The sequence below is a fragment of the Haemaphysalis longicornis genome, unplaced genomic scaffold (assembly GCF_048455015.1).
Source record: "Haemaphysalis longicornis isolate Haplotype H1 unplaced genomic scaffold, Haemaphysalis longicornis Haplotype H1 scaffold_8, whole genome shotgun sequence".
In the NCBI taxonomy this organism is placed as follows: Eukaryota; Metazoa; Arthropoda; class Arachnida; order Ixodida; family Ixodidae; genus Haemaphysalis; species Haemaphysalis longicornis.
Window position 1 is genome coordinate 76,855,091 of NW_027526445.1, and position 20,472 is coordinate 76,875,562.

The window sequence follows — 20,472 nt, forward strand, 5'->3', positions numbered from 1 at the left end:
TGAAGCGCCAGCTTCGGATCCCATGCTTAGTCGTTTGTATAAATCTCGAGCGGTACCATCTCAACTCCCAACTCGAGGCGTAGCGTTTTCAAGTCCCGGACTTTAAATTATTGCCGCAATGTTTAGGATGAAACATAGCGGAGTAACTGAGTGAGACAAAAATGTCTGTAATGAGCCAAGATTCAAACTACAAGCATTCCAGTTATCGGATCTTGTACTCGCCCAGTTTCCAAACTTCAGGAACATCCCCCATTCTGCCCATTGTAAATTTAAGGTATGTCACCAGATTTCAAAAGCTGGTTTTTTATATGACATTGTTTGGTTACATTTCGAGAACCCCCAAGCATTCCAAAATATTCTGCAACATAAATCACGCTCTTACCTTCGTTCAATGGTTGTCGCCAATTTTCTAATACGTGGTGAATTATTGTGAAAGCGAAACTAAAGTTGGTAAGTAACAGAATCTGATAACGCAGCAATTATAAGCAGCATGCGCTGAACATTGTTGTGTATCTTTTAGTCTAATACGTAAAGTATTATTCAGACAGTTTCATGTCTTCATTTTTCTATTTCTAAACATTGGTTGTAATGTCCTAAGAGGGATGCGTGGAACCGCAAATGTCTTTGTTGGTTACTTTGCGCGCAGTTTATGATCCGGCCGTGAACGCTGCCGGGCTTGTCCTTTTTATATAAATTTTTTTTAGTAGAAGCAGTAATAACATGGGCTAGACGTTTGAATAATAAAAGGTAGTCAAGTCCAGGTTAAAAAGCAATACAGCGAACCTTACGTGACAATCGGCACACCATGAATTCTCCCAACGAAGATAATGGGAAACGTGAATCCGTCGGTAAGTGGTGGAAAGCTTGGGAAGTTGGAGAAAAAATTGACAGGGGCTTCTGCGAGAACTTTTACACAAAGTAATCAGGAAAAAAAATGTAATGTGACCCTGACAGCGGTTTGTCCCCAACAGGCTTAGTCTTGCCCAAGACGTCCACATGAGCCAGGCGTTCCTACTTATTTGTATATATTATGCTGTATGACGCCTAAACAATAGCAAGAGAGGCGCAGCCAATATTTTGAGGGAAGCGGGCATTGAAGCTGGCCACCACACCCCCGTGTTGTACCAGTGAGCAGTACGCAGTGAAGTATTGTAATCGCAAATTTATATGTGAGATAACATATGTGCACAAGAAATGCCAGCTGCAAAAAAAAACCATAATGAAGCTCATGCCAGCTAACGAGAGCCCTAGATATAAACGCGGTGAATGGTGCCGTTCCAGTGCATGCTTATATGACTTGAACAGCGACAGAAAACCATTTTGTTGTTTTTGGCAAAATACTTTTTTGCACATTTTGCGCGAACAGGCGCCAGCTAAAAATAAGTATTCTTATTCAATAAAACTTCGCAGACGTATTTTTTTATTACTAGACTGTGAAATGAACTACGATTTTTAAACTTTTGAGGGTGAGGTTTGATGCAATTACAATTTATTTCAGGGTATGTAGCCAAAAAGACACTTTTTAGGTTTGCTTTGGGATTTTACTTGTAATTTGATTCCTAAATATCCGACGGAAAAGATTCTAGTGAAGTGACACGGAAGGCTAGTAGGATACAACTTTACCAAAAAATTTGCAATTCCAGGAAACGATGATATACTTATGAATATTACCACTCCAACAAACGTTGCCATATCTAGGGTCAATGTGACGCATCAATATTATTTTTAACATTTTCTTTCCTTTTCAATATTATGAAAGACGGTTCTGTCTAAGGTCCAAATAAAACAACTACTTAAAATTTCAACTCTTTTTATTTTTGTAAGTGAGGACATGCCTTGACTACACATCACTGCTGCCCGAGTATCTCTGACGGAATATGTGCTACTGCAGATCACTTACCACCGACGAGGCCGCGATTCTTTAATGTTATTTACTTGAGCAGACATCAAAAGGCCAGTGAGGCTGATCCAGCTGGTGAGTAGGGGGTTAGCAGCAAGCAAAGTGTCTACATACCAACAGTCCAAGGATGCAGCCGTATGGCGACCTTCAATATAGGCGAGGATGTACATGCTGCCTACTCTTTTCAACTCGAAGTTTTGTTACAGTGTGAAGATCTTTCACGCTAGGAAAGTTCCTTCTAGAGAGATTTTTTTCTTATGCCCTCTTAAAGAATCAGCACGAAGCACGCGCTCCTCAATACTCTAGGGCTGCTAGCATCCTGAGGGTCGGTGGTGTGCGTGAATCACCGCAGGCGATAATCACGCAAAAATTGTTGTTAGCTGATTCTGATATCACTCATTGCGGTTAAGGTGATGGTTGTACACTTTGATAAGTTTGGCCTTGCTAATAATCATGAGGTCATATCTGTCGGGAACTAAGCAGGAAGTTGAGCCACCACCCTTCAGTGCCTAGTTTGTTACGACGGAAACGTTGCCTTGAACCTGCATATTAAAGTAAGATCGAGCATTGCAAGTGCTCCTGGTCACTCTCGCGAAGTCCTGATCCAATCTTTCCAACACTGTTTATGCGAATAGGCGCGCACAACGCGCACACAAAAACAATGAGCAGCGCAAGAACAAATGTAACCAGAAGAGCGAGTGCACCAGCTTGAGCGATCCACTTGGGGCGCATTTTCTGCAACTTGTTAGTGTGCTATATATTTTGTTCACGCTAACAATCAACTACCCATGCTCACAGGAATGTTTATTTAATTATTTGCTCACTGCAATAGCCATTTCGCTCCGAACGCTGCAGCCATATGCTTCTTACAAACCACTTGGGCATGTAACGCAATACTCCTAACAAAGCCACATTTTGCGATTTCTAGCTGCAGAGCAACAACAGCTGTGCAACGTGCTTTGGTGTATGTGATAGCAATCTGGGCGTTACTGTGCGAAAGTTGGAAAAACATTTGAGGTTGTCTTTTTTCAATGGGCTTTCAAAATATACTAAAATTGGCTATATTGGTACGGTATAGCGCTTTTTTGCATATTGTAGGATATCGACCACCAAACCGAACTCTTCACTATGATAAAACAAGGGTACAAATACAATAATAAAATATTTCGACAACCTATCTTGTTTAAATTCCGAGAAAAGGAGCTCCACATTTGGGCAATTTTTATTGAAATGACTTCGCTCTGGGCGCGAACTCCGAATATGTCAAATCATTTGAGATTACGCGAGGTGCCTATATTAAATGAACAATTGCCATATCGGCAGTTGTTCTTGTTTAAAGTAGTAAACGTTCCCAGTTTTTCGCTAGTCGCTCAACATGCCAGCCACCCGATCAAGATTTGGTAATTTTTTGGGAGAAATGTGAATTTTTCCCAAAACCTATTACCCCATCTTTTTTCATGACCACAAGGAGCTACATTTAACCTATTTGCCAAATTTAAAGATGCCGACCATACACGCCTGTCTTAACTTTGGTGAAAACATCCAGGAGTGGGTACTAAGAATCTCCTGGCCGGGACAGATGGCCATTGAAACTTGGCCGTTGAATCGCTCAAACCAAGCACTCTGTCTAGCCGGGTAAGCTTAGCTTTATTACTAGAGGAGTACTCTGACTATAACTGGGATGTTCCATTGTTGAGTGAAGTTACAATATCAGAAGAAGGCTTCATGAAACTCACTAGACGGCATATTTTGCTGCAAGGGACTCCAACAGATGAAGAACGCGGGGTGAGATTTTTAACCCGTTGAGAAATAGCGGGAAACGTGGACGAGTTTTTCAGCACTAACAAGAGAGTTGCGAATGTGTTGATTAAAGTGAACAAGCAATACAAGTTAAAGTAACTACATGCCTATTACCAAAAACTAGCTATGCTGATGAAGCTGTCGGCAGCTTCGACGAAGACGTCGAATTAGCAATTTAGAAGGCAGCAACACGATTCACTATTGTTATAGTAATCTTTACCGCAAAGGTCTTAAACAAGCGAATACGAGAAACCACACTTTGAAACTTTGGAATAGGTAATCGCAACGGTCGAGGAGGTACACTTGCGTACCTTGCACTGAGAAAACCTGAGGGTAATGAACACATAACTCTACTAACGAAAGAACCGGAAATGGTCATGAAAAAGTCCCCGTGGTACAACCGTAAAACGATATTGACTGCATTCTAAGTGATAACCGGGGTATTGTGCAAGTGCAAAGGTGCTAAGAAAAATTCAGAGCAGCGATCATAGGGTGGTGAGATGAAAGCTAAGGCTGAATCTTAGAAGAAAAACAACGAAACTCGTGAAAACTAAGTACAACGCCAAGGAATCAGGCAGGGCCAGATCGCAAGGGTTTCAAATAACTGTTCAAAACATATTCCTTGTTTTGAACGAACAGAACGACATCAGTATAGACAGGGTAACTATCCAGCTACCATCGGCACTCAGTGAATTAGCAGTAACTGTGGGACAAGCAGCATTGAGACAAAAACTAACAAAACCAAGTAAGAAAACAAAGGAACCTAAGTGTTTTGCAATTGGCTAAAATTCAAGCTAGGTGCAGAGTAGTTTTCCAAAAATACTTTTCAGTACTCCATTACTCTATCGCCAAAATACAAGAAACGGTGAGAAATGTTTCGAACTTTGGATACATTTTATTAATAAATGAATCCACTAGTCCTGTTTTTAGAAGGTATGTCGAGAAAAACGTGGGAAATGAATAACTGGTCACTAACAACAAAAAGAGTACGGCTAGGTTTATTTCGTCTGGTCTTTCTCTCATCTCCTTCGTATGTTTTTTTTTGTGCGAAGGTTATGTTTTGAAATTGCAGTTATTTCGCCTCGAGTGCTCATTAAAAACACTTGGTTAAAAAATGTGCGCACGAAATGGCTTCTCATAACGCTAGTTCTATTTTTCTTCAAACAGACGCATCTGTGTGCCTATGGAAAACCCAGCAAAATGATCGCTCGTGGTGGAAACGCGTGCAGAGTTTTTTCTACAGTCCAGAAGATGACAAATGTAAGCCCACATATACGTTTTCGACGAAAAAAATGTGGCCGAAAGATAACAGATTTCCCTCTCAGGAAGACTGCGAAAGCAAGTGCAAACGTAAGAAATTCTGTAATTTACTTTCGCTTGCCTCTTTAAAGAATATCGGCGTAGACACCGCACGCCTACAATCATATTCATGAGGAATTCTTTCACTTTGTAGTATAAAATGAAATGATAATACGTATGTTTGTTGTGGGAATAACAATATTGAACAATGACCCAAAAAATATTTATGTACATAACAAGATAAAATGAACGCTATTGTTTCATGGACGCCTTTAATGTTCTGCAATACGGAGAATGACTTTCGCATAGGAAGATTAGGCCGAGTACAAATGATTTATACAGTGGAATAAGCGGACGCACCCAGCGTCGCATGATGAGTATCATAGAAGTAGTAGGAATCGACACTGGTTGTTCGGTGCATTTGTGCGTGGTATCGCTTAACTAGATATGATAAAATGTTAATGCCCACATCACTTTTTTAACAATTGCCTAGAATAGGAAGACTTATCTGCAATGAACAGGCAGCCCGATCATCGTTGTGTACGCTTGTGCGCAATGGTCCCCACGACTCAATATAATGGGTGTGCGGAATGGTGAGACCGCTCTCAAGGAGGATTACTTTTGCCGGACTATTAACAGTAACTTTTTCTCTGTTTGTGTGTCTCTTGCCACAGCTGCCCAGGCAAAAAAAGTTCAGTTCTTGAGCATGATGTTGTAAAGCAATGAAGTTTTCAAGTAATTTTACCTTGTTGCACTATTGATTATTGCCAAATATTTTTGCGCAGAAAGAAATCTTTAAACCTGTTTTGAGCAGACTTATTAGTACAGGAATAATTTTTTTACAACCATTTAAATAAATTTATTTGGAGAAGCTGTTTTTGCAATATCTGAATAAACGTTTTACCTAAGAAAAAACGTTTTACCCAAACAATGAAAAAGCCGTCGCAGATCGCTATCGCGGCGGCATCCCGATGCGCCCAACCATAGTAATAGTCTTAATAGAGGGCGCACCCCCTAAAGGACTGCGGCAATAATAAAGGGTTGTGAGCAGAGCACTGCAGTTTTTTTTGAGAGAGGAGCAAGATAATAGGTTGAGCAAGAGAAGTGGGCGGCAAAGTGAACAGTAGAATTTACTGCTGTAGCTGCAACTGATCGCCTTTCGGTGGCATTTGCCGAAAAGCGTGGGGATGCTGGCCGAGGTTTCGCGAACAGGCAGTAATTAGTCGCTGCCCTGTGCACGACACAGGAAAGACGAGCTAGGCATGGGAGCGTACCGCCCCTGAGCGTTTTTGAAGAACTCATCGGTCTTAGAACGTCCCCGTTTGGACTCTACTAAAGGCGTCAGGTCTGTGCCGTGGATGCCGCTTTTATGAAGACCTTTCTTCAAGTACACTTCTCTATCAGAGGACTGACGGCCACTGCTGAGAGTAATCAGTGCCCGCCATCACGATACCACCGCTAGCGACTCTTTAGTAAGGACCGCGTGGTCTTCAAGAAGATTTACTACGTTGCGGGCCCTAAGCTTCCCAATGCTGGAAGGCCGCAAAGCTTTACTGATACACTATATGATTTCCAACCGGCACAATAGCTTCGCAGTTGCTCCCTGATTTGTTTTGTAGCAGCTGGGAATGTCGGCTGCCGAAGGAAGCGAGAAAGCAGACGTGGAGCTGGTTTGCAGTTTCAAGACACAATGTTTATTTTCCAAAGATGTCAGTGCCGAGAGTCCCCCACCCCGACGAGGGAAAGAAGGGTAACCCCCGCATCCTTCTAAAAGTGAGAAGAAAAAGTGCCCCCCGATCGAGCAGACGGAAATGCCGCCAGGACTAATCATAGGAGCGGGCCGGACAACACGTTGTTCCCCGAAGAGGGTAGAGAGCAGGCGCCAGCGTCACGAATACCAGTCTTTCACAAAGGCGCGCTGTCGACAGGCCGGGTGCATACGGGAGAAGGTAATGCAGCGGTGCTAGGCAGCTTCCACTACAGAGGCTCCTCCGCTCCCGCCCCCCCCACACATTGCAGAGCTTTTAAAGAAAGGCAGCAGTTACCGGCTGAATGGCGAAAGGTCACAGCCACTGGTTATAACTGAAAATGTACGGGAGAGGCTGCATGAACCGAAACCTCAATATGAGCAGGCTTGGCGCGGTCGACGGCGACGACTTCTCGTTTCCCGGCACGTCGATTGTGATGGTCTTGTTGTTACCTCCCAAAACGTTCAACGGGCCGTCATATCGCGGAGTGAGGGGCGGCTTTGTTGCGTCCTGTCGCACGAACATATGTGTAGCTGAGTTCTTGTTGGTAAAACTGAAAACCTTCCTGTTGCGGGCGATGCGATGTGCTGTTGGCCTGAGTTGCACAACCCACACGCGCAGCTTCTCAATGTGGTCGGAGGCTGCTGGGGCCGAATGTGTCTTGTCGGATAAGAATTCCCCCGGGAGGCGCACTGTTGAGCCGTACACCATTTCCGTTGCGCTGAAGCCGATGTCTTCCTTCAACGTTGAGAGTAGGCCAAGAACAACGAGTTGGAGCTTATCCAGTCAGTGCTGGGGATCGAGTTTCGCCTCAAGTGCAGCTTTGAGTTCGAGCGCTCAACCATTCCGTTGCTGGCGGGGTGGTAGGCGGTTGTATGCTGCAGCCTTGTGCCGAGGAGGGTTGAAAGTGCGGAAAAAAAGGTTGCTTTGGAATTGTCGTTCCCGGTCAGTTGTTATGTGGACGGGACAGCCAAAGCGAGACACCCATGTTTGATTAAAGGCCGGCGTGGCGGGCTCAGCTGATATGTCCGGAATTGGTATAGCTTACGGCCACCGGCTGTACTTGTCGATGCATGTGAGCAGGTACCTGAAACCTTGGCAGGGCGGTAGCTATCCCACCACGCCGAGGTGAACGTGGTGAAACCGCGAAACAGGAGTCTGAAATTTCTGTAGTGCAGCACGAGTCTGGCAAGTCACCTTCAGTTGCTGACACGTTTGCCATATCCGAGCCAAACCCAGCACGTCCGCGTTGCCTCCGGGCCAAACGAAGCGTTGTGTTATCTGCCGCTGGGTGGCGCGGACACCTGAGTGGCTGACGGAGTAGAAAGTGTTGAATACCACTTGGCGAAAATTTAGTTAGACGAAATGTCGTGGGGTTGCCTGGGAAATATCGCAGGTTATCGTGCCCTGGACGTACGGAAGTGCAACCTCCGACAGCACGAGTGAAGGTCCCCCATGTCTCAGTCTTGTCAACTCAATGTCCTCACGCTGAGCCGGGGCCATCGCCTCGAAGTCCAGGACTTTTGGCCTGGAAGCGTTGATGCGAGACAAGGCGTCGGCTGCTTCGTTTTCGAATTCGGGAACTTGGCGGATGTCTGTAGAAAACTTAGAGATGAATGAGATCTGACAAATTTCCCGTTCTGGGTAGGAGAAAGTGTTGTTGAATTCATAGGTGAGTAGCTTGTGTTTTGTCAAGATGTAGCACTGACGACCTTCGAGGAAGTAGCGGAAATGCTTAATGGAACAATAGATTTCGAGCATCCCCCTTCGAAAAGTGCTGTACCGTATTTCTGTAGGCTTCAGACATTTCGAAAAATCGCAGTGGCTTCCACGGTGCACCCTCCTGTTGCTGCAGCACTGCTCCGACCGATGTGGAGGGGGCGTCCACCATGAGGCGTGTAGGAGCTTCGGGCTGTGAATGAATTAGAAGGGTAGCCGCGGCAAGCTCGTCTTTAGCTTTCTGGAAATAGTGCTGGTGTTCGTCAGACAAACAAAATTCTGGTGCGTTTTGCTCCTCTTGACGCTGCAGGTCGGTCAATGGCTGGAGTTATCTAACACAAGACGGAATGAACTACCGGTGGAAATTTAAGAGCCCGAGGAACTCTCTCAGCTTGCGGAAAGATGTTGGAGCTGCAAACTTCTTTACTGATTCCACCCTCGATTGCAATGGCATAATGCCTTCAGAAGTGATGTGGTGGTGGAAAAAGTTGAGCGCATTGACTCCAAACACGCACTTTTGAGGTTTCAACCCCATACCGTGCTCATCCAGACGCTCAAAGAGCTGGCGGAAGTGCTCTTCGTGCTCCGGAGGCGTTCTGCTGGCCACCAAATTGTTATCTAGGTAGACAAAGATGAAAGAAATACCCCGGGTGACCTCATCCATGAACCTTGGAAAGGTCTCTGCGGCATTTTTCAAGCCGCTGGGCATACGGACAAACTCAAAGAGGCCGAACGGAGTTGTTATGGCTGTTTTAGGTATGTCCTCTGGTTCGAAGGGATTTGGTGGTATACTGCTACGAGGCCGATCTTGGTGTATATTTTCGTACCTGCCAGCCGCGTACTAAAATTCTGAATGTGTGGCAGAGGATACTGGTCCGTCTTTGTCGATGCGTTCAAGGTTCTGTAATCACCACACGGGCACCAGTCGTCCCGGTCATCTTTAGGGACCATGTGTAGCGGTGATGAATGGTTGCTAGGCGAAGGGCGAACAATTCCCAGCTACAGCCTATGCTCGAACTCGCTGAGTGCAGCTTGAAGCCTGTTGCTGGACCGCAGTCCTGTCCGAGCGGTGTCTGGCGGCCCGGTGGTGACGATGTGTTGAGTCACGTTATGTTTCACTGGCTGTTCCGTGTTGCGGGGCTTGGTGAGAGGAGGGAATTCGGAAAGGACGTTGTGGTAAGCAGATACTGGCTGGAAGGCGCAGATGCCAGATAAGCAGATGTTTGACTCCAAACCACGTACTTCGAGGGATGTGTTGTTATCCTCGAGGCAAAGGTCACGTATGCTCACATCTAGGTTGAAGTGGCTTAGAAATTCTTCTCCGAGTATGGCGAAACTAACGTCCACCACAACGAAGACTCAGCGAAACAGGCGCCTGAGCGCGACGTCTATTGTCAGCGAGCGGAAGGTGCACGTGGCGATAGCAGTGTTGTTGACTGCCTGCAGCGACGATGTGTTCTTGCTACGTCGGCGATCATCGGGGGTTGCCGGGACAATAGAGATTTCGGCTCCCGTGTCGACTAGCAGGCGCGAGTTGCTTATGCTGTCGACTACGAAGAACAGGCGGCTGGTTGGTGGGCCGATTCGTAAGCCGCCGTTAACGACTGGCCGGAGTGTTTCACGGAAGCGCGCAGGGGTGAGTGCAGTGGCTAGCACCCGTGCGAAAACGATGGTGGTAACAGCACACTCCGTCTAAACTATTTCGTGACTGGCTTCTCTCCAAAGAGCTTGGCTGTCTTCAAGGGGATCGGTTGCGTCGTTGCTCGCCCTGTTGAAGAGCGCCAGTTAGCAATCGTTTCTGCATGGTCTCGTTAAGTTGTTGCATTTTCTCCTCAAGGCGCGACAGTCGATCTTGTTGCTCGTGTGTTCTTGCAGCAGCTATGGGCGCGAAGTTTTGGAGCAGAGTTTTCGGTGATGCGATCGGGAAGTTGCACTAGTCGATCAAGGGACGTCTCACTTGATCCCGCGAGAACCACGCGTGCCGACTGGGGCAGGCACTGCAGAAAAAGTTCACGGAGAAGTAGGAGCTGGCCGTCCTGATGCGCGTGCACACCGAGTAGTTGCCGCATCCGGTGCACCAGTTGGGAAGGGTGTTGGTCGCCCAGCTCTTCACGACACAGGAGCTGCTGAAGTTTGCTTTCTTCTGGTGGCTCTAGGCGGTCCAGCACTTTCTTTTTGAGGGTGTCGTATTCCATTTGCGTGGGGGGTGAAACCAAAATGTCGTCGATAGCGTCGGCGATTTCTGTGCGCAGGGTTGCGACGTCGTGAAGGTGGTTCGTCGACTGCGAGGTGAAGAGCCGGAGCAAAAAATGGGCCTCCACAAGGCTGAACCAAACTATTAAATTTTTAAGCCAAAAAATTGGTAGCTTCAGTTCAGTCGCGATGACTGCAGGCGTGGAGGCAGCAGTGTTGTCGTCGGAGCTCATCGCGGCGTGTTCGTTGAAGCGTTGTTCAGAGGACCAATTTTGTAGCAGCCGGGAATGACGGCTGCCGAAGGAAGCGAGAAAGCAGGTGTGGAGCTGGTTTCCAGTTTCAAGACACACTGTTTATTTTCCAAACACGAGGGTGCCGAGAGTCCCACCCGACGAGGGAAAGAAGGAGAACCCCCGCGACCTTTTAAAAGAGAGAGGAAAAAGCGATCCCCGAGCGAACAGACGGCAATGCCGCCAGGACAAATCCCAGGAGCAGGCCGGACAGCACGTTGTTCCCCGAAGAGGGTAGGAGCAGGCGCCGGCGTCGTGAATACCAGTCTTTCACAAAGGCGCGCTATCGACAGGCCGGCTGCAGACGAGAAAGAAAGGAATACGGCGGTGCTAAGCAGCTTCCGCTACCGCTTCCATTATTTTTTAAATTCATGTTTCTTGTTGGTGCTGTAGTGATGTTTCCTTTTTATTAGCAGCAATGATGAATGCAGTGGACATATCTTGGAAGGTGGCCACAATGGTAAAGTCAGGACAAACACCCTTCTGCCATTTCAAAATTATGCGCGCGGCCAACCTTGACCGATTTCACTCCACGGCGGACACAGTTACACGCAGATTGTTATGTTTCTCCAAGATAAGCTTTGCTTGTACAAGGAAGCTGCTCAGGCTCACGAAGCCGCGTGGTGAACCGGATTTGGCCAGTAATAGTATGAATCTTTGCCATCCTTGTGGTACTTGTAATGTTCTATACAGAATTAGGACAACTTCTTCTTGCCGTTCTTGAGTGAGGTTTAGCATTCTTGTTGCAAAGGTTGTATAATCGTCGGTTTCTATGAAAAACAGTCTTCTGCAGCGTATGTAACCTTCGCAGTATTGTACAGCTGAAACAGACCATTGCCGCTCTAATACGGACGTGTGGTTGGGTTCCTGCGATGGTACCCTCGTCACGTGATTAGCAATCTTGTACGTAGAAAACTTCTAGCCTTGAGGACAACACACTCATTTTATATTGAAATACTTGCTCATTAACCTAGTGAAAGGAGCTCTTAGGAAATGCGGTTTGTTTACAACCCACCTTTCAATGGAGCCGACATGGTAAAAATGTAGAATGGTCCGCGTTGCCTAAAATAAGAACGGAGAATTGAAAGTGGTACCGTAGCTGCTCTTACAGCTACTCGGACAACGAGGATCTAACCTACTCGTTCCCTGTTAACGTCGCGCTAAGGTTTTAGGGATTGGGGTCGTTTCTCACAACTAGACTTATGGGCCTGTAGCCACCCCATGCCCACGAACGGGTATTGAGGAACTCTCAACAATCTAGCCATTACTACGCGAATGGGTTAGTGAATCCAAGTCCGGGAAGAATTTAAAACTTAGTCGCATTCACCCATCCATGGTGGAGTGAACCCCGGGAAACTGAAGCCTATTGCATCTGCTGCTAACATAGTTGAGCCAATAATTATATCCCCAGAACTGAACACGCCTTGCTTGGTAGTGACGCCTTGACGAACAGTACCATTAGACGTAATCGGTACGATGGCAAGAGCACTGCTATACACACCTTTTGGTGTTTCTTTATTACTTACTAGTTCTATGAGTGTGGAAAGAGCAAGGAAAATAAAGAACCTTGAGACTAACGCTGAATAACGCTCGGAAACTGGCGCTGTAGTTGTAATAATGCCATGTCTTTGTATAGAACGCAGAAGGGAATCTTTAAACGCAAAGGTTTATCTTAAGTACTTCACTTTCAGGACGAACCACAAAAATACGAAGTGAAAATGTTCGTCACAATGATAATCGTGGTAGGCGTTAAACAAAGCGAGAAAATGTTGCTTTATATCCCCGTCGGTTGTTACAAGCTTAACGCAAATAGCGATTTCATCCCATTTGCAACTTGGACGAGACGGCTCCCGTAGGAGGTCTCGGATTGACTTGAAGTATTGGGTCTATAATACTATCGATAAACTAATCTCAGGCCGTCTGTAGTGCCAATGTAAAAGGCTCGAAAAATTGATCTCGAAAAAATAGACGCCTGGGCCTCACCACGCATGGGCCTCCAGAGAGCCGAGTAAAGCACTACTTACTGGTAACTTGGCGTTCTAGAATACATGTCGGTCTTATCTCCAGAAATACGCATCCGATGCAACATCGTGACCACCGGTGAAAAACAGCTGCAACCATCGCAGATCAACTATTGTGCATCCCGCCACCAGCGGTTCTCTACAGGGATGCTTGAGCCATGCCCATCCGCGGCGCCAGCTGCAATCAAAGACCTCTTCTTCCAGTCATGGTGGATGGGAACAGAAACACTATCTATGTCATGATAATCTTCCCACCACTATCAGTCCTAGCAGCGTAGGAAGTGGCAATCGCCTTGGCCATTGTACAGGCACCAACAATGACCCCCAGCATCTCTGTAGTGTCTGACTCGGCAGAGGCATGGAGAAACTTCACCTCATTGGTAGTCTCACTGAAAGAATAGGAGATTCTGCTCGCCTCATCATCAAGTAACCTCCACACAAGTAGTACATTGCACCTGCTTTAGACCCCGGCTCACTCAGGCAAAAGAGGGAATGAGTGAGTTATATCGCTGTCTCCGCAAGCCACCACCAATAAAGAGACGGCGTCCGTTCCCACTTGCCCCAATCGAGCATAATTCCAGCGGTAACCCCTTTGTGCGGCCAGCAGTGGCGTGTGTGATAGACGCCCTGCAGCAGCAACACCTCTTCGGTTACGACAGACGTTTTCCTCCCTTTACTCAGCGTTACGGATAGTCTCTATAAACACAACACCCCTTTCCATTGCCGAGAAACTAGCAACTGCAGCCAATGTGGGTGAGGGCACCTAAAAAGCCTTCTACAAAAGTACCCCTGCCTGTAAAAATGTTAAACAACAACGTCGGCGTTTTGGTTGTTTGAATACGCACGAGCTCCTTAGTGGCCACTAGAACTTGTCTCGCTGTCGTCATTTACGTCTATGTTTACGTAGGCCGTGGGCGCCAAGTGTTGTTTGATTACAACCAACCGATAACAATTCATGTAGTTCATTGGGACGTGTTCCGACGACTAGGCACATACTTAGTAGTGTGCGCTCTGTGGAAAAGGTTCAAAAACGAATTACCCATACTTCCCCACATAATGCATGATGTCATATTGGGTTTAGATAGTTTAAAAAGTGCGGGGATACTTTTGCCTGCGGAGATGAACAATATAATTGATCGCACACCCTTCTTGCAACTCTAAAGGCTTACTCAACACCAGCACACCCTGTTGTACCGGCACTCTAAACGAAGAAATGTTGAAGTGCTTCGCCTATGATTCCTTCGCAAGCATTGTTCTTAAGACCTTTTCAGAGACGAATGTCTAGTGTTTCCTCAATATTGTTCAGTTTCATGTGGTCGTGCCAGAAATTCAGTGATAAAAACTCTGATCTAAACAGTTGCACTCCCCCTACGGCATGGAAATTGCCTCCTTTAGATAATATGCCCCTACCACAATTTATAAAATTGTATATATTTGGGTTCTCCCTGGGAAGAAGCTCATACAGGAACACACATAGGAAAGAACACACAGGACGTCACGCACTGTTCTTACATGCGTGTCGTCATTTTAGTGCTTGTTCCAAGAATGTATCAACAACACGCGCAGTTTTCAATTGTGTGTATCCTCCTTGTCGTGCTAGCTAAGCCTCTTCTCTTCGAGAAACGTATTACATGGTCAGCGTAGGTTCCTGGTACGCGATGTGCGTTGCTTCTTTAGGACCCATAATTGTGATCGTTCTGTTATCAAAAAGTATGTGTGTCCACTTCCGCGGATTTTCGACGCTGTTGATTGTCGCAACGAACTTTGTTTTTTTTTCTTAAGTAGACCTATCGTCTGTATACGGGCTGTTATGAAGGCACCCCCTAGATAGAGAAAAAGACTGCTTTCGTCGCCCCAGATGTACCATAAAAGCAAAAAGTTCTTTTTAACGCTCATGTAACGCGCCTGCCACATTTTACGCTTTGTGTAGATTCTTTTGCGGGGCAGGGCTGGAACGTGCGCCTGTGTTATTGGAATGACGTCGTCATTTTTGACAGAACATTCGCGAGCTCAACTCACGTTTACCTGCTGAGCTCGACTGCATTCAGAACGCGGGCATTGTATTGAATCCTACAAAACTTCATTTTGGTGACCGCGCGGTTTTTGTACAAAGTTGCCATCCGACCATACCGTAACAAGGCAAGAGCTGTCACTTGTTTTAAGCAAGTCGAGTCTGCCAAAAACTTAAGACTTTTTCTTCGACGTTTCCTATACTTGATGATTTGTGACACAATTTCCTACATCACCTCTCTCATAACGCGACTGATACGTAAGAACAATTTGTCACCTGTCCTGTTCAAAGTAACCAAACGTTTTAAGCAATAGATCGCACCTGAGGAGGCATAATGGGACTAAAAGAGCCCAACCAAGTCCCAACACCTATACGCGTAACACAAGCAAGGCTCACAGGCAGCACCATACCTCCAATTCATAAAATGACCCGATCGTAGAACACTCAACACATCTGGCAGTGGAACTGCCGTGGTTTTCGAAAAAAGAGCCAACCTGCAAGCTCACATCGCAGACAACCCCAACCACCATTCTCCTGCCAATACAGGAAATGCACAGCCCACTCAAGCGAAAAGAATATGCATCTCACTTCCCGCAAAACTTCCCTCAGATAGCCGCCCTTGTGCACCGAAATATTCCCACCAAGCATCAAACTTTCGCTCCACCAATCCCACAAATACTCTCTACTCTCAACCTTCCCAATTCATCTGTCACACGCCTGCACGTTCTCAATATCTACAGCCCTGCTAATTCCAAACACATCTTCAAATACATCTTTCCCCAAGCCCTTTCTTTCGCTAAACATACTTTTCTAATAATTGCAGGCGAGTTTGACGCTCAATTGTGGAGTGGGGCTACTCTCACACGACTCGCAAAGGTTGTTTACTATCTGAACAAGTCCGCTCCTTTCAACTCACACTCCACACCGACCGTCCTTCCCCACAGGCATTGACAATAGTGCCCAGTGCGACACGAATGCCGACTTCACCGTTATCACCGGAAAACTCACCCATCATGCCTCCAGGACACCAGACACACTCGGCAGCGATCATTACATTATAAGCGCATCTTTTAGCCTTAAGGGTATGACCACAGTGCCCCACTCCCACCGCGAAGATGCACCAATTGGGAAACGCAGTGAATGCCCCTCCCGCTAAATAAATACTTGAATTACCCCCGTCAAGCCGGAGTGACGAGGCCACAGGCGTCTGCTACATGGACGTTTGGAACGACATGGGACAGTGGGCCGTAGCCCAGCCGTCTTTTGCTTTACCAGTGTACCATAATCGTCCCAAAGTGTCCGGAATGTACTCTGGAACGAAGGAGAAAATATTCGAGCGACTCAGAAAAGATGGAAGTCACAGGAGCACATGTGACTCGGACCTAGAACAATAGACGACACGCCTTCTCTCAGCTAAACAATTGGCAGTGAAAACCATCGACCGTGCTCCTCCAGTGCAATATGTAGGCACTCACCTCCGAAACATGAGCACCGACGGAACCTTCGCCTCAAACTAAAACCCTCCATACAAAGATCGAAGCACATGCACTTACCTTAGCCAGGAATCAATGAAATAGCATTTCCGACGAGATGCGAGGCCAGCTCTTTACTAAGAAAGTTTGGCACTGTCTCTGTGACTTACTCGACCCGCGCTCTACCAAGTTCCAATGTAGGAACCAATCCACAAATCTGATAGCGGACAGTCAACTCTCACCTACAGCCCTATGCGACAGCCTCCGCTCCATTTGCATCCCACCGCCCTCACCACACCCAACTGGTTACCTACAATACACTGGAGACCCCATTCCACAGCTGCATGCCCATATTACCTTTTCAGATCTACATGCGGCGATCCAAGCCCTCAAAAGTAATACCGCGCCAGGACATGACAACATCCAAAATGCCATCTTGCGATGCCTAGAAGAGGAGGCTCTCGAACACCTTGTGCAACTCCTTAACTAACACTGGATTACCCATAATCTACCCTCCACCAGGAAACACTCCAACATAACCCTCATCCCCAAACCTGGAAAAGCCCCATCCATACACAGCCTTCACCCTATCTACTTCGCTTCCAGCCGTGGCAAACTTATCGAACACTCCTGCAGAAACGTTATAATGCACACATTGAACACACTCAAGTCTGATCGTTTCCACATGCCAGACCGGGGAACGTCACATGGAGCGGTCCTCTCACCCACTCTCTTTAACCTCACCCTAATCCCACTTGCCCGCTAACTCCTCACCATGCCCACACTAAGCAGCACACTAGGCCCAGATGACATTGTCCTGTGCGTTCACTCTGGCTCCGACCAACACATTGAAACTGCACTCCAACACGACCTCAACCAAGTTTTAGACCACATCGAGCCTTTGGCTCTCCAGTGCTCTGCACAAAAATTCGCTCTCCTAACTTACTTTCTCGGCCCCTCGCAGCAAGCCCCCTCCAAACCCCCTTGGAACTTTTTATACACTGTGACCCATTACCCAACACACAGCAACTTAGATTCTTAAGCCTCACCCCAAGACACAACAGCTTACCCGAACTCACCCTCCAGCAAGTAAAGAAATACGTTGCTCAAAACACGCATCTCATTAGACGGATTGCAAGCAAACACCACGGCATCACAGAACATGACCGCCACAGTGTTTTATTCAACGATATCTTGTACCGCCCGAAATACCTTAACCTTACATCTACCCAACTCGACTCAGTTGATGTTCTCCTCCGTAAGACGCATAGGCATGCACTCTTGCTTCCCCCCTACGCAGCAACGCATCGCCTACTCGACCTCGGCATACACAACACCATGCGGGAGTATCTAGACGCTCACCGCGTCTCCCAACTGACGCCCCTCGCGCCCTCCCCTACAGGGGCTACATTCTCCACTCTATAAACGTACTAAAGCTAGGATCCCAATCCATCCCCCCTTCATATTCCACCTCACATCCGTAAAAGCATCCCAATTCACCCAATTACTCGCCACATGCACCAAACGTTCAACGCAGCCCGTCGACTAGCACGAACCAACGCCCACGTATTATACCCACCATCACCATGCAAACTATACACTGATGCCACCCCCTAGCCTCACAAACCTGCACACTGTGTAGCTGTTGGCCAAAACACATCACAAACGTCCAAGCGGCTACCATCCTAACTAGCAACAAACCATGTCATGGGAGGCAGCCATTGCCCTCGCGCTAACCCTGCGCACCACCCCCAAATTCGTCCTCTCTGACTGTCAGCAGGCAATCCGCAAATTTATTCTCGGTAACATCTCTCCCATGGCATTGAAAAGTTTCTCCAAAAATTCCCCATCTGATGTCGTGACCCTGCTGTGGAGACAAGCCCACACAGGCATAGGGGCTAATGATGTGGTGCACGTACGTGCTCGCGAACTAATTTACGGGTCGCCGTTTTCAATACGCGTACACGCGATGTCCCTGCAGGTAAGCCATCATCCCTCCTGCAATACAGGCATATTGCCCTTCACTACCGCCTTGTCCACCGCCGATACCCACCTGCGCGCCTACTCCTCTCTCCGCAGGCAGGCCACATGCGGCGCATCCTACATCCACACACCTACCCACACAGAACACAATTGATACATAGTCATCCACACCTCTTTACTCACCCTACCTGTCCGACCTGCGAGGCACACGACAATCACTACGATTTCCTATGCGAATGCCCCGCAGACCCGTATCCCGACGTTCGCTCCCCTCGCCTCTTGGAGCAGATATTGCGTGACCCAGGAGGGTCATGGAATGCCCTGACCCTCTACCCGGGCTCTGGCGGTCCCAGCAGCCCTGTGGGACTCCTACACCCCAATACCTGATCCCGATGGGCGAAAAAACGTATTCCTTCCTTCCTTCCTTCCTTCCTTCCTTCCTTCCTCCCTTCCGTCAAAAATGTTTATTAAACAATACCTTTCTCTTCAAAAGAATAGCAAAGATCAAGGAATTATCCACCTATAAATATACAAGCTGCATGCCACTATTGTGTTGCCCTCTTAAAAACGTATTCGGGGTGGAATTTATTCGCCTCTTTAAGACCATACGAAAATATTGGTGATTTATGGGTGGTGTATTGTGATCTGAAGTATGGTTGTCTTGTAATCACGGGTATTAAAAAATAAAAAAAACGGTTATTTCTTTGCTGGGTCAATTTAGAACATGTCACAGACGTTTTATGTTAACCAACGCTACACACTGACTTTTCCACATAAAAACACGAATCATTCCACTTAGACACCTTAATAATACATTACAAGCAAAGCATCCTCAATCGATGGTGGAATGTACGTGGGTGTAGAAATTAACAATTTCTTGGTCTCACTGAGGCAGGGTGAGTATTGTCTTCAGGTTTTGTGAAACAAACGGGTTTGCGCAAAAATATGGTGATTGGTAAAGAGTCAAACGTATTAGAATGGACGGTAACCTTCTCAGATATAGTGTGAATGATGTGCCCTAATTTCCCCTTGGCTCCCTGGTAAATTTGTCTGATTTCCTGCTTTCTTTCTTGCAGCAAGCGACACGATTATGTGGTATAATGGCAAGATGACTGACAGACTTTAATTTGTCGAATAAAAGGCAACTTCTTGAGTGTCGTCTTTGGGAAGTGTGCTAAAGCAATGGCAAGGTTATTCAGCACATGGTTGCCGAATAAGACTGTTGAAGTGCCCGCATTCCTGACACCTAAAAACCGTTAGGTGAAGATGCGAAATGTAATCTTAAAAAATTTGTTGGTTCAAGAACAAAGTTTTACTTTCTTGGATAGTTGGCCCAGTTAGCAATAACAGCAGTTTTTTATCATGCAAGCACAGTGCAGGTTTTTGCTACGCGCACAAATCATTTCAATGGTTGCATAGCGACACTAGGAAAACATGGCTTAGTAGACGTTAGGGAAAATCGACACTGTCGACAGGAGTTCAACACATATAATATGTATTCTATGCAGAATAACTCACATAAATATATATATATATATATATATATGTAGAACAGAGACGTACGGGACGAGGGATTCCGTAAGTACACATATCAAAGTTGCAGTCCTTACTGCCAGTGCTGTTTGGCGGTGTGTTTTATAGGGCCGAATCAGGTATGATTGCATTTTTTTTGCAGGAATAAATAATTGAAAATTCAAGTCGAGAAAAAATGCGCCGTTTTTTCCGGAAGCGGGAATCGAACCCACAACCTCCGCATAACGCGTGCGGTGCTCTACCATTGAGCTAGTTCCGCGGCGACTCCCTTCTCGACTATACGGCGGTATTTTGTATTTACGACTGCTCAGAGCCCGGTCAACTAGCGCCGCCCCTCGACTACCGCGGGAAGACATAGAACGTCTTTTCCCAGCGGCCGCACGTAAGACGTCGTCAGAAGTCGGGGATAGCCAAAGGCATTTCAGACTGCTGAAGCCAGAACCCTCGTAATGCATTTTGTAGAACAGAGACGTACGGGACGAGGGATTCCGTAAGTACACATA

At 46.7% G+C, this 20,472-nt stretch overlaps 1 long non-coding RNA gene across 1 annotated transcript in view; it reads left to right on the top strand.

The window, feature by feature from the left end:
- The window catches only part of LOC144150239 (uncharacterized), a 54,167-nt gene extending 34,580 nt beyond the window's left edge, over positions 1 to 19,587 (top strand). The window contains exons 3-4 of the long non-coding RNA XR_013318467.1: positions 4,868 to 5,050; positions 19,513 to 19,587. This is a non-coding gene — a long non-coding RNA (uncharacterized LOC144150239). The remainder of the gene's footprint in view (positions 1 to 4,867; positions 5,051 to 19,512) is intronic.
- Positions 19,588 to 20,472: the final 885 nt, after the last annotated feature.